General features: G+C 50.9%; 1 long non-coding RNA gene across 1 annotated transcript; it reads left to right on the forward strand.

Annotated features, from left to right (window-relative positions):
* Positions 1-525: 525 nt before the first annotated feature.
* LOC134159179 (uncharacterized) lies at positions 526-12,663 on the forward strand. Its single transcript, XR_009963062.1, has 2 exons — positions 526-613; positions 12,222-12,663. It is a non-coding gene; the product is annotated as an uncharacterized LOC134159179 (long non-coding RNA).
* Positions 12,664-13,976: the final 1,313 nt, after the last annotated feature.

Consider the following 13,976-nt stretch of genomic DNA (forward strand, 5'->3'; position numbering starts at 1 on the left):
CCCAGCAGTGCAAATCGTCCCCAGAGCTTTTGAGTCCTTTGCTTTTGACCTCAAGACACTTTCCAACCTCTTTACTTGGTTTTAAGATGTCTCTTGGTACTTTAACAGAAGTTTCTGATCCATTGATAGCACCCAGTATCAAGCGCCCCATAAACCAGGGTGTTTTCTGGGGTTTGGAGGGGTTCTCTTTATTTTGTGGTGGTTTTTTTTAATACCAGAGCTGAAATGCTGCAGCAGGAGGCAATATTGACTTTTGCAAAGTGTCCTCTGCATTCATTTGCATTGAGCTTTAAAAGTAAACCTGGGAGGCTGGTTTATCTCTGAGACACATTTTTATTTGGGTTCCTGGAGTTTAGAGGTCAGGTTGATGTAAGCCGTGCTGATGTGGGTCAGCCTGCATCGCCCTGGGGCAGGGACCATGCTGACAGAGAAAGGGTTAAGGGTAAATGGTGCTGGTGCAGGTGGGGAGTTTGCTGGTGATAAAAGGGAGGGGAGCTGCCGGCAGGAGGTTAAGGTTAAGAGCAAGAGAGGAGGTTGCCCATTGCTTCTCTGAGGGTGCTTTGGTGGCACCCAAGTCAGGCTGGAGTGGTGGCTTTGGAGCAGCAGGATAAGGGTAAGTCTGCACTGATGAAACTGGTTGTCCTGAGGAGTGGAGGGTGCTGCTGTGAGCAAGGGATGTGGGGAATATCACAGGGCAAAGAGAAATAGGAATGGAGCCTGTGTGAAACCAACTTTCAGCTGTTGTCTTGTTCTGGGCAAGGCTGGTGCTTAAACAGCCCTCAGGGACTGTATTTGGGTGGGAGGCGTTTGGGATGCTGTTGTAGGGCCCCTGACATTAGATCACACCCCACTGAGCAGTTTACTTGCTGAGAAGAGGTGGAGGCTGCCTTCCTAAATCCAGCTCCTGCAGGGCCTGAGGTCACCATTTCAGCACTACCTGTTCCCAGCTGCCAGCCTGCCTGGAGCCAAGATTGGTTGGGGAAGGGGAATGAGGTATTGCAACCTGTTCCCTCCAGCAATCACTGTGTCCACATGGCTCCTGAGCCATAGCAGGGGCTATTCAGAAGCCAAGGTGAAAGGAGAGTAGAGCATCTACTGCTTTGGGGTGCCAAATCAATCTGTGTTACCTGGGTTCAGGCAAGGGTGAGCACTCGGGCAGGGCTCAGCACTTCTTGCTGAGCATCCTGGTTCAGCTGAGCAGCCCAGCTTTTGCTCCCTTCTTCCCTTGATTGTCCCTCATTTATCTTATCACTGACCATTGGTGTAAGCAGGTGCCTTGCAAAAAAGTCGGGCTGGAGCTAGACTTGTGTGTGTGAGGAGGGAACAGCAAATCACCCTTGAAACAATGTCCCTTTTCAGACGGGGCTCCTGGCAGGAGTAATCAATTCTCCCTGGGCAGCAGCTCTGCCTAATCCTGCCCAAGTCAGGGCAAATCTGTGGGCAGCTCCTGTGGGGTGACAGGAGATGCTTCCTCAGCCTGTTGGGAGTTCCTCTGCCTTGTGGCTCTAAAGGAGGCAGGGAGGAAAGGGCAGGTGATTTGCATGGGTAGTCACATCTGTATGGGCAAGCAGGAGCACTTCAAGGGGTGGGTTGTGCCCTGCTATTAAGGCTGCCTCTGTGAGGAATGCTCAGTGTTGATCTAGGGTGGGAATCGGTGTGAAATGAGGAATGGGTCATCTCAGTGGTCATCTACTGCTGGGTGGGAAGGGGGCTGACTGCTTGTTTGTGGGTCAGTCTTGGTATCTTGGAGCTGGAATCAGGGCAGAGATCCTGACCCTGGTGTGCTGCAGTGGCTGGTTGCAAGCAGCCCCATGCTGTGGGCATGGCTATTGTCTGCAGAGCTGGTGCCCTCACCCAGGAGTGAAAAATAAGGGCTGTTCAAAGGTTGTCAGGGTCTGGATAATGCTGTTTCCTCCAAGTGGAGGAAGAGGCAGCATGATTGTGCTCTCTGGAGCTGTGTGCAATAATGCTGCTCGGATTACAGGTGAGTGTGTGTGCAGAGATTTAATTTCAGGAGTTGTCAGCAATGTGTATTCACTGGGGACTTCTTTTTGCTAGTGAATCTTTGCTGTTTTGGATGTAATATTCATTGTTTGAAATGCCCTCCTGGAGTTTTCCCCCTACCAACATTTATCTGTCTCCGCCATCAAAAATATCTTCTCATTTTCTCTTTCGAACGGGTCCTGGAATGAAGGCTGTGGGCTGTCTTGTACCCCAGACTGGGGAATTCAGGTTTTATTTACAACATGCCAGGGAATTTTACTTGCCAGTAATGACTTGTGCTGTAATTGTGAACTTCCTCTTACAAAGAGATATACCTCCCCGCTTCCCTGGTGAGCGCTCACTTGGGAATGGAAGCTGGTGCAGTGCTGCTGTTTTTCAATGGGTTTTCTATACTCCTCTTAAAATTCATAGTCCTAGCAAAGGAAGGAAGGGACTTGGACCTTTTGCTGGGCAACATCTGGAGAGGGAGTTGCAGGAAGGGCCACCACAACTGGACCCATCCTGCAGGGACGATGGAGGGGAGTACCTCTTGCCTCCTCCACCTTTTGCCTTCCTTCCTCAGCTTCTGTTTTCCACTTCCTTTGCCTTCTCTTGTTGAGCTCTGACCCACAGCCTGGCCCTGGGTCTCCTTGTCATAACTGGGGATCAAAGCCAAGCTCACACCTTCGGCACTGGCAGTCAGGGCAGCACTGCCCTGTTGCCTGCCTGCACACTGACTGCCCAGCTTGTGCCTGACAGTGACACTCAATGTCTGCAATTGGGATGGGAGAGGAGAATTTACTTACCCTGCTCCTGCCAGACCCCAAAGTTCTGTTTTATAGGCAGCGAGATAGGGCTGGGGAGGGGATCAAAGGCATCCTGCCTGCCTACAGAAGCAGCTGGTGATGCAAAGTGCGGGCTGTGCTCTCGGAGGTGATGCTCAGCACTGTGTACCAGGCACACCTCACCCTTCCAGCCCTGCTCACAGCTCCCCCTGACCGCAGTGCTGGCTCCAGGCCTACTGCTCCCCAAGGGGGAAAGCTCTGGGCTAAGGCTGAGGACAGAAATCCCTTTACCACCAGCCCCATCTCCTGCATCAGGGCCCTCTTGGTGTCTTTAGCCCCTAGCATCAGGAGGCTCTTCCCTCCCTCCTGGGGACACACAACACCAGGGTATGCTGCTTCCAGGGGCAGAGCTGCAGAAGTTGCATTGCCATTAAAATGCAGCTTGTGCTGCCTGGCAAGCACGGAGCAGCCTCTGTTCCCACGGACTCATTTACCTGCTTGGAAGTGGAAAGTGTTCAGTACCTGGCGGGCTCTGCTGAGCTAATTAATTTATTTAATAATGATGCTGCTCTCCAGGCCTGGCTGCTTTGCATCCCAAAGGGTGATGATTTTTTAGAAATTCCCAGTGGAGATGGGCCTGGTTTATTTATACAGAGATATTTTGTTGTTGTTGTTCTCCATTCTGTACCGCATCTTGCACAATAGGGCTCTGGCTCCGTACCCCTGCTCTGACATGCTGTTGTCAGAGTACACGTAAGCACTCCCAGAGGTCTGGGGACATTCCTGTTCCACTGCTCCATGAATGCCGTGGGCTCTGCCCTTTGGGAGAGTCAAGTCCTAAGGGCGCCTTGAACCAGAGGATGGAGGTTGCGCTAACGATCCAGTCTAATTAACCTGGTATCTTCCAAGGATGCAGTCGCTAGAGGGAGACAGGGGAGCCGGTAGCCTGGGTGTGAATGATTCATGGGCACCCTGTTTCCCTTCCTCTGCGGTCCCCGGGAACGATTCCAGCTGGCTCAGAGGGGTGCAGGAGGATGCTCTGCCAGCTTTCCATCATGACTGTCATCATCTCGGCATTGATGCTCCCAGCTTACACCTTCCCCTTGGCTGCAGCCAGCTGTAAGTAGGGACCAGGCTGTGCCCCAGAGTAGGAAGCCCTGGTCACCTTACTTTGAACTTCAGTCAATTTTTCTTGCTGCCCCTGGCAAAGCTGTTGGGGCAGTTGACCGGGAGCTTGTGTCTTGTTGCAACACAAAATGGAAATGCTGATCAAGGCTGCCTTGCCTTCAGGGACAAGCAAGAAAACATGGGTGTGGGAAAAAGTCTGTTATCTTGTAGGGCAAGTGCAGGGCATGCAACTGGAATTACCCAAAGCAGTGCCCATGGAGGCATCCTGGTGCTGGGGATGTTGGCTCACTGCTGGGACATGGGTGCAGGTGTTGCCCTTGCTGCCCCAGGGGAGAGGAGGAGGAGGAAGCACATACCATGGATTGGTTTACCCAGAGCCTGATCAGTGCTGCTGTCTGGCATGGGGGCATCTCTGCAGAGCCTGGCTCCATGGCAGAGTTCAGCAATAACTCAGTCATCCAGCCTGAATCTTTGATAACTGTCCTGTTCATGTGGGTACTTCCATGGGTAGATGAGGCCATCAGTGATACGCTTTAGTGGTGGTCTTGGCAGTCCTGGGGTAACGGTTGGACTTGATGATCTTAAAGGTGTTTTCCAACCGTGTTGATTCTGTGAACCTCTCCCAAAAGAGAAGAAAAAGCTCCCATCACTGTGCCTGGATGAGGACCTTTTCCACCTGAGCTCAGATGGGCTTGGGATGCAGGAGCCTTGTCAATGCACCAAGGTGTCCATCACTCCCAGTTGCATCTGATGGCATTCCTCTACTTTCTCACTGCTCTCCACAAGTTTCTCTCCTCTTCACCCTAAGACAAACCTGGGTGTTCCCACCACTTGCATCCCTGGTTTGAGCCCCTGCAGGTTTCTCTCCTCCTCGCCTCCTTGATTCCTACCCCAAATGGCATTTTTCTCTGCCAATGAGTCACAGGTTGCTCTGTTGCAATACTCACCTTGCTGCGACCTCTCAGGGAGCCATGTCGCTGCATGCAGGAGCTCATTCAAGGTGCAGTGATTCAGCTTGGATCAGAGGACCTGCTCCTCTTCCCTCTGCCCAGCTGTGTGTATCCAAGGAAGCATTTCTGCCTGGTAGGGAGTGAATCACCCAGGAGTGGCTTACCCAGCCCTGCCTGCTGCAAGCAGGAAGGGAAGCGGGAGGAGAGGAGAAGGGGAAGGCAGCTGGGATTCACTGCATGGAAACCTTCCTCCTGCACTTGGGACCAGGACCACTTTGCAATGCAACACATGGTTTTTGGGTTGCAAAGGAAGAAGAGTTGGGAGCATTTGGTTGCTGTTGTACCGGCTTGCAGGCAGCACAGCGTGTCCTCCTGCAGTAGAGAGTCGCCAGTGCCTGCCCTGCTGCAGTGCAGCCTGGTGGCTTGCTCTCTGCTGATGCTTCAGGCAAGCTGGGGCATGGCCACCGTGGAGAGGATGTCCACATTGTCATGGTTGAGCTGGCGCTGGGCTGATCTCTCAGCCGATTCCCACAGCTGCTCTCTGGAACCGGAGGCTGGGGAATTTCCAAGCGGGAGAGCTGATATGGGGCCATCCTGCCGGCTCAGCCATCATCTCCACCAGGCATTTTGAGTGGAGGGAGTGAGATTTCATCGTGTTCTTTCTGCTGTACTATTTCATTGGCTGTGGTCTGTGTTTGCTGTGCAGTTAAGGGCACCTGTTTTGAGAATGACTGCAATAAATATAAGTTGTGGCAATGACATCAGTTTTAAAAGAAAGCCACTTGGTGAGTCCTCCTCTTTGACCTGCCTGGTTTGGTGCAGTCTGTAGCGTTACTCACTTGGTGCAAACCCAGTTTTGCACTATCAGGCTCATTCAGTCTGTTTGAGAAGTGATCTAGACAATAGCAAAGTTGTGTCCAATGTGGAAACAGGTCCCTAAAGGACAGTGTTGATGCTCCTGTCTCTATCCCCATCCTGTGTCACACCAGGCTCAGCTTGTTGCCTTCATTTTCAAGATGCTTATCCCTTCCAGCCAAGCATCCCCTATTTGATACCAAGCAATGGGCTGTTACCTCCTGGGTTTGGGAAAAGGCACCCAACCTCCCCCTTGGTGGTGTCATCATCCTCCAGACATCTTCTTATGCATGCACGTGCATGCAGCTGCTGCTGAGACATCCCAGGACAAGGGCTGTGAGGTGCTATGGTAATTCACATGATCGATAACCACAGGGGATGAATCTCAGATACACATCTCTGGGGCTAGGCAAGAGACCTGCAGCTGATGGATTTCTGGCACAGGAGTCGAGTGTCCCTGTAAAATCACAGCCTCTGAAAGCTAAATGATAAATCTGACACTGGTAGTTGTGGGTAGGGAATTTCCTGCAAACTGCTGACTATAAACATGGCCATTAATATTACTCTGAGAGGATCTTGTTTGTGATTTATTGGACCTGTGTGGGATAGGTCTGTAGAAGACACATGGAATTAATCAGGTGGACCACTGAATTGCCCTTGAGCTGGTTCAAACCCTGCTACTGCAGCAAGGGTGATGGAAGCATGGCAGCGTGCGGGTAGGCTTTTCATGCACACGCCACAGAGCTGGCCAGGATGAGGTCTGCTGATGTGACCTGGGATTAAGAGAGTACGTGAACAAGGGGCTGGGAGATGAGTTGTGAGGAGTGTGGTCCTTCCCAGGACCTGAAATGTCCGAGCTATGGCAGTGTGCAGCTTTGCCCTGTGCTGCTAACAGGATGGGGGGCGGAGGGAGGCATGTTGCTACAGTTCTGTCGTTACCACATCCAAAATTATCCTTCATATAAACAAGGCGAGCAAGCAAACCTCAGGACAAACCAGGACTCGTCTGAGGGAAGCGGGAAAAGCAGGAGTCACCAGGCAAGGGAAGCGGGGTTGTATAGGAGAGTGCTCCTTTGAGTGATGGGCTCCCCATGCTAGCACGGCAGCTTAACCCACCTCACCTGACCATGCCCATGCTCTTGTGTTGCTGGGCACTCTTGCAATGCTTGCACAATGAGTCCAAATTTCCCCCAGTGCAGTTTGGAAGGGGAAGATGTGGATGTAAAGGAGTAGGGGTACCTGGGGAGCAGCTTTGCTCTGGAGGAACTTCTCCTTAGCCCCAGGCAAATATCCTGCAGCAACTGCATCCTGTGGGTAACACCCAGAGCAAAGCTCTTGCTGGGTTCTATTTACCCAACATCTAAGACCTTGCCTGAAGAAAGCTCTTCTGTAAAGCCTGCATCACCCCACTCTGTGCATTAGTAAGAGCTTGTGTACCTGCCTCACTTCCCCAAGGATGGCTGCTAGCAAACAGGCTCTGCAGAGGGCACTGAAGCAGCAAAGGGGCTGCTCCAGAGCACCCTGGGCTGTGGCTTAAAGCCTAGGCTGGTATATTGCCTTGAACTGTCTTCTCATTCAGCATCCCCACCTCTGCCAGATTCTGATGGGCCTTTTCTGTGCACGATTGTACAGGAAGTGTAACTCTGTGGGGCCCAGTGCTGCACTAAATAGTGAACTTCATGTGCCTTCACTGCCCTGGCTAGGCTGAGGGTGGAGATTTGCCACTGAGATTTAGGAGAGGTCATCTGGTGTTAGGTGGCTTTTAACAGGGAATTAAGGTAAGGACTTAAGCACTGGAGCTCTGGAAGGGGCATCTGTGCTTGAGGTGGCTGAGTGGACCATTGGGGTCATTCTGCCTTCTGAGGGCTTTCCCTGGCACGTGGAGAGCACCTCATTTCAATTGCATTTTGCTGCTGTTGGATTTCCTTAATGCAAAATGAGTAATTCTGCAGACATCCTGACCTGGAAAGGAGAGGGCAAAATCTGGGGTTTGTTCTCAGGATAAATCAGGTACCTGCTAAGATCACATGTGTCCTCAGAGCATGGGGTTATTTCTCACCACCAGTGTCTGAACTTGTCTTTGGTAAGGAGGTAAAGGCCATCTCTATTGGACGTGTACCTGTGTTGCATGTGAACAGCTTGAACATCCTGGCTATGAAATCAGAGGGGTAAAGCCATCGAAATGAGGAATTCCAAGCATCAGGACAGCAGGAATTGAGAAATAACCAGTTTTTGGACCGATCATGGGAGAAACCCAGCCTTGTGGTTACCTCATGGTTAGCTTCAGCACAGGCTTTGCAGCTATGTAGGCAGATGGGTGGTTGAGATCTTCTAATATTGGCCAATACTGACATGGTTCTGTGTATGCCTGCACAGGATGACTGTGAGCAGCCTCAGTATGACTGTTGGGCAATAGTTTGCTGTTATACAAATCGCACAGATGTTGCACAACCAGGGAGGGGTAATTCTTCAGGTGTCCCAGTGCCTCGGCAGTGGCTCTGCTAGGCTGAACCTCACTTGAGCAATGCTGTGGGAGCAAACACAGGGCACACAGGGCTCCTCAATGTCATGTCTTGTTCTGGGTGCAGAGGACAGATCCTGCACCCTGCCTCTGTTGCAGTGTTGTCTCTAAGGGACATGTTGCTGGTGGAGGAACCTGTCCTTCTGTCCATCAGCCAGCCCTTGTCCCTTCATTTGGCAAAGGCACAGGAGCTATGGTTGTTGCACAGAGATGCCATTAGCAGATTTAAGACTGCTCTCAGATAAGCTTGGGGCCAAGTTTTTCATTCAGTTTTAAGCCTGGAGAACTCACAGCCCCAGGGTGCAAGGAGCCCAGACTGGCTGCAGCTTTGAATACATCCCATTGAGTAGATGCACTTTGGCTCTGCTGCTGCTGGGTAGTCAGGTAGTGTGAGGTGTTCAGATGTGGATCTGCATTGGCCAATCCTTAAATAGGCCTGGATTGCTATTATTGTCCTCTTGATACTCCCTAAGCTGGTTATAGTGGATGTTCTACTTTAGACACTACTGTGTGTTCCCTGCCAGCCCTTAGCACAGCTCATCATAGCTTCAGCAACACGCAGGATTCCAAAATGAATAGAAAATGATGGGGAATAGCTTCGTTAGGCACTTGTAAAGGATTTCCCCATGCAAAAGCAGAATACTGTGTTAATGGGAGAAATTACAAAGGATTAGGAGTGAATGCACCTCTGCAGCAGAAAGGGCAGTAGAGCAGGACATGAAAATGCAGTGGAGTGGCTGTGGGCAGCTGTGCAAGCTCTCTGGGCCAGGGTAAAGGCAAGCCTGGGGTATCCAGAGCTGGAAGGGGGAGAGCTGAGCATCCTCGTCATGCACAGAGGGTTCTCTGTGCCCTCAGGAGCCTGTCCCAGGGCAGATAAGCCTTTGCATCTTTTGGGGCTGAGGAAAGCTGAGGCATCACTGGCTGTGACTGAACCCCTGAAGGGCCTTGATTTGGAGTCATTTTAAGCCACTAAATCCAAGGGGCTTAAGGTGGACAGGAGCTACCTGCTGGCTTATGCTTCCCTCTGGGTGTGTAGATGTGGTTTCAGGGGTAAGCCATGTGCTCGGTGACTGGGCTGGGCATGCACTGGTTGTGAAACCTGGGAAGTAGAACATCCATGAGCATAAGTGTCTTGACCCAAGGCTCTTGTAAAGAGAGGGACAAGCCCCCATTCCCAAAACCACGTGCACTGAGCCAGAGCTTGCAGTGCTGCTGGAGAGCAGGGCAGGCCTGGAGGGTGCTTTCTGTGGCAGCTGGCAATGCTCAGTGCTGAAGACCTGGCCAAATGTGGTCCAGCATATCCAGCATAGCGTGTGTGCATGGGCATGAGCACCACAGCGCACAGTGGGAACATTTGCTTCCTGGCTGCAGGATTTGAAATCCTTCTGCTCTTTGTTTTCTGACAGAACAGGAGAATGTGTGGATCCTCAAGAGCTCTGATATCTCTGGTTTATCTCCTTCATCTAAATGCCCGAGATAGTTAAGGGCAGGGAAAAGAAAGCCTCTTATCTGACTGCCAGCAGCACTGAAAGAGCCCTCTGTGTTACCTTGTGGTTTATCATTTCCAAAGCGTTTCTGTCCAAAATCACTAGAGAACAGAATGGCTGTAGGGGACACAGGAAGAACAGCATGGACACAGCTTGCTCTTGCTTACACGGGAATGGACCAGCATTCACAAGGCAATTAGAGCATCGGTTTTCAGTGGGCACCAGATAGACAAATACCCTATAAACTCTTAAGAGGGATGTACCATGTTAAAGGAAAGTGTTTTTCTGCTGTGGATTTATGCATGTATGGACTGTGTAAACAGAGCATAAAGGTGAAGTGGCAGCAGGTGCTGGTGTCACACAGAAGAGTCGACCTGAATGTGCTTTTGTTCTCAGGGAGATGTGCTGTCCTGTGTGAGGCTCGAGAGACAGTAAACTGAAGGTGGGGTAAAGTGTGCTCTCTGCCAGGGCCTTTGATGAGAGCCAATTCTGAAGGCAGAGTTAATTTCAAGGGAAAGAATACAGATGTTTGGGTGATTTCAGGATCAAGGCATTGCCTTCAAAGCTGGTTGGGCATCTCAGGCTTACCCAGGGTAGGTGGTGTAAATAAAACAAGTGACCTGGAAAATACAGCAGGTCTTCACATCTCTGCTTTCTCTTCTGCTAGGCAACTGGCATGCAGAGGCTCAAGCATCCATTTTTGGTTGGCAGGGGAACAGTCCTGATGTGTGTATGACACCAGTGATGGAGAAAACAATGCCAAAGTTGTGCATGTACAGAAATAAGTGGGTTTAGGTGCACAGAATAAATACATGAGCACACACATGCCAAAACATCTTTGTAAGCTGCTAAAGCAGAAGTTTATGCAGAATGTATTTATGTGGAAATACATCTTGAGATAGTAAACGTCAGTTTACTCTCTCCTCCATGTATGTGCACAGATGCCTTTCAAGCATGGTATGAACATGACTAAGGGGGAGTAATCCTGCTAATCAAGATGAGCAAAGATATGGAAGCACATTAAAGAGGGAGATTACACATTCTTGTAAAGCCTTCAAAGATGAATTCGTGCACTGGTATACAAATATGCAGGTGGGGGTGAAGAGATGTACCCAAACACATCAACAGGGAATTATACCCACAGAGATGTGAGCAGTCCCCCTCTCTTTTTGGATGTACGTTTAATGCCTTTGCGATGGTAATTAAAGCCCCGTTTGGGTGTTACACCTTGCGATTTACTGTGGTCTTATAAATCTTTCAGCAATTTGAAATCTATGGTGAACAAAGGTATTGCAAAGGTTTGGAATAGAAACAAAGAGAAGGAGCTGCTGCACTGAGCTTGGCAGAGGGTGCCCTGGGCTCTCTGGGAAGAGTGGCTGATAGGCAAGGAGAGTAGGAGGTAGTAGTAGCAGGGATTTCTAGCCTAGGAAACAAAAAGACATTGCCTGTGGACCCCAATTCCTCCCATTGAAGAGGGGCACCCATCTCAAGTACCTTGCACCTCTTAGGTGCCTTAGCACATGAGGCCCTTACCCTCATGGAAGGGGATGTTGGGCAGGCCCTTTCCAGTGGCTTCATGCCTTCCTGGAGAGCTTGAGGATGGGAGGGATGAATGTGGGCTGGGAAAGCCAACAGTGGTTTTGGAAGACGTGGGTGAAGTTGGACAGAGGGTGCAGCTGAGAGCAGACAGAAGGGTGGTGGAGGTGGTTTTGGGGGTGGACTTGGAAAGGGAATGGAGCTGGTGAGGGATATACCTGTGAGTGATGGAAGTGAGCAAAAATAATTAGATGAGGTGTGAAATGGGTGTCTGTGGCAAGAGGCACTGGAATGGAGAACTAAACAGTGACTGTGTCTGGAACAATGAGCCAGAGGACCGGATGGAGACACAGAGAGCAGGAAAAAGAGGTCACAAGGATTGTGAGCTGTGGCTGTAGTGTGACAGAAGCAGAGTGGCCATTGTAAGGCCTGGATGGCTCCTAAATTTCAAAGACAGGACTTAAAGCTCCTGTTTGGAAAGCACAGCTGGGACGCAGACAGGCATGGGCTGGGGACAGGATGGGACCTGGATGAGAAATTAAAGCATGGTGGGCTGGGAAGATCAGTCATTGCATTGCTGGCATCCTCCCAAAGAGCTGAGAAGGGTCATCTTGAAGACAGTTGGCTTCACAAGAGGCATGGTACCCCAACATGGTTCCATTGATGTGGTACTGCCTGAGCAAGCATCAGGAAAGTCTTACTGATAGTCCCACAGTGACTGGGACAACACTTGGGGTGTAGAACAACACCCAGCTCTGTGGATCATCTGCTCTGCCACCATGAGGGCAGGGAAATGGAGAAGGGTCAGTGCAGGGATGTTGCAGAGATATATGATCTGCCTCTAGCCCAGCAGTATCTGCCACATCACATATGCTAATCTGGCCCTTGTCAGTCAGACTGCTTGCCTATGCTGTTGCCTTTGGGGTTTGTTTTGCTATTGCAACACTGAACTGGTTTTATTCTACTGTCTGGCCAGGTTGCTTGATGTCCAGTTGGTGTTTGGTGGTACAGTGGCTCTAATAGTAGTCACAGTGGGGACAGTCCTGGCCACTCCTGCCAAGCAATCAAAGCTGAAGGAGGTGGAGGTGATGGTGGGACTGAGCAGTGGAGAGGCACCAGAGACCATCTGCAGAGAGCATGGGGTTGTCTGTGCAGTCAGCAGTGAACACCATGATTGGCCCGGTGGAGATGGTGATTTCTGGCTTCCTTTCTAGCATGAGATCATTTGTTGGATCCCCACCAAGAAATCAGCACGCCCTCCTGCAAACGGCTCAACCCTGCTGAGGGCATCTGTGCTGATTATTACTGGAGATGAGCCTCCAAGAATGCCGATGGGCTGATTCTACAGAGAATCAGAGCCTGGCCACTTGTGGGTGGATGGGAGAGTAAATAAAAGGATGAAGAACTTGGTCAGTCAATGCCTCCCTGTGCTGGAATCGCTCTTGTCTTCACCAGGAGAAATGGGAGGCACTGGAAATGAGCAGCATGAGCAAGAGTGGAAATGAGTAAAAGCCAGTGGGAGGTTTTGAGTTGCTTTATTTGCAAACGGTCACCTGTGTGATCATCACTTCACCACTTCCAAAGCAGCACATCGGGTTCCGCAAGGAAGAAACAATTGTGTTGCCAGGCTACTTCCAATCCCCTAGATAATCTACAAGAAATCCACCCATCTCTTCTGAGGCAGCTCAGGATCGAACTAAAAGCACTTATCTAAAACCCGGTAGCTAATCCCATTCCTGGGAATATAAATCGATTGGGGTGGGCAGCTGGGACCCTTTGATTTGTGCTGGTGTTCACCCTTGCTCCTCTGCAGGTCTCCAGGGAGAGGTCACAAACAGGTTCTGGGTAGGAGAAAGCCTCAAGAGATCAGTGCCTGCTCCTTCCCAGCACCTTTGTGTCAATGGGGAAGGAGAGACTGATGGGGCCAGGAGAATGCAGGCTTATATTAGCCTATGGGTGAGCAATGGGCTTGCCAAGGAGGTGGGAAGCAGAGCCTCCTGTTTAGCTCAGGGGGAAGGTTGACTTCACTCCAGAGGGATGGGGTAGAGCCGGGGTGGCTGCTGGCTGTGGCACGTCTCTGGTGATTTAGATCTGGAGATAGAGGAGGTTGAGCTGGCTCCTGGAAACCCCAGCACGGAGAGGCAGAAAATCCCTCCCAGCATTTCCTGGGAAGCTTTGTGGGAAATGGCTGGGAAACAGGCAGGAGAGTGGGTGTCCAGCCTCACAGAGCCTGGGGCACTGGAGCTCTCCAGCCCTATACAGAGGGTCGTGTGGGGCAGCAGCCTCCCTGAGCCTCATGCAGTTGCCTGTGTGATGGAATGAGGCAGGAGAGGGTGTGTGGAAATGGGCATGGGTTTTGTTGGCAGCAGGGTTTGAAGAGACGACTCCCACACAGAGGCACTCACAGGGTGGTTGTTTGGGTTAACAAGCCCAGATCCCGTGCCCTGTGGGGCTGATGTGGAGCTGGAAAGAGTCACAACTGCCTGGGCTCAGCTTTGCTCTGGTGTAACCATAACTGGGATGGAAGGGGATGAGCTGAGCCCAGGGAGAACCAGAGAGAAAACAGAACAAGGAAGGAGAGGAAGCTTGTCAGATAACCCAACAAACCCTGTTTGTGTGTGTGTTAAGCATGGCACAGAAAGGGAGAATCTTTGCTCTCCCACCTGGCAGAGCAGATATTTACAAAGAAGCAACTGCAGGGATGCCAAGCCAGGTTCATTCACTCTTTGTA

Source organism: Pezoporus occidentalis, unplaced genomic scaffold (genome assembly GCF_034315485.1).
Source record: "Pezoporus occidentalis ecotype Australia unplaced genomic scaffold, CSIRO_AGI_Poc_V1 ctg142, whole genome shotgun sequence".
In the NCBI taxonomy this organism is placed as follows: Eukaryota; Metazoa; Chordata; class Aves; order Psittaciformes; family Psittacidae; genus Pezoporus; species Pezoporus occidentalis.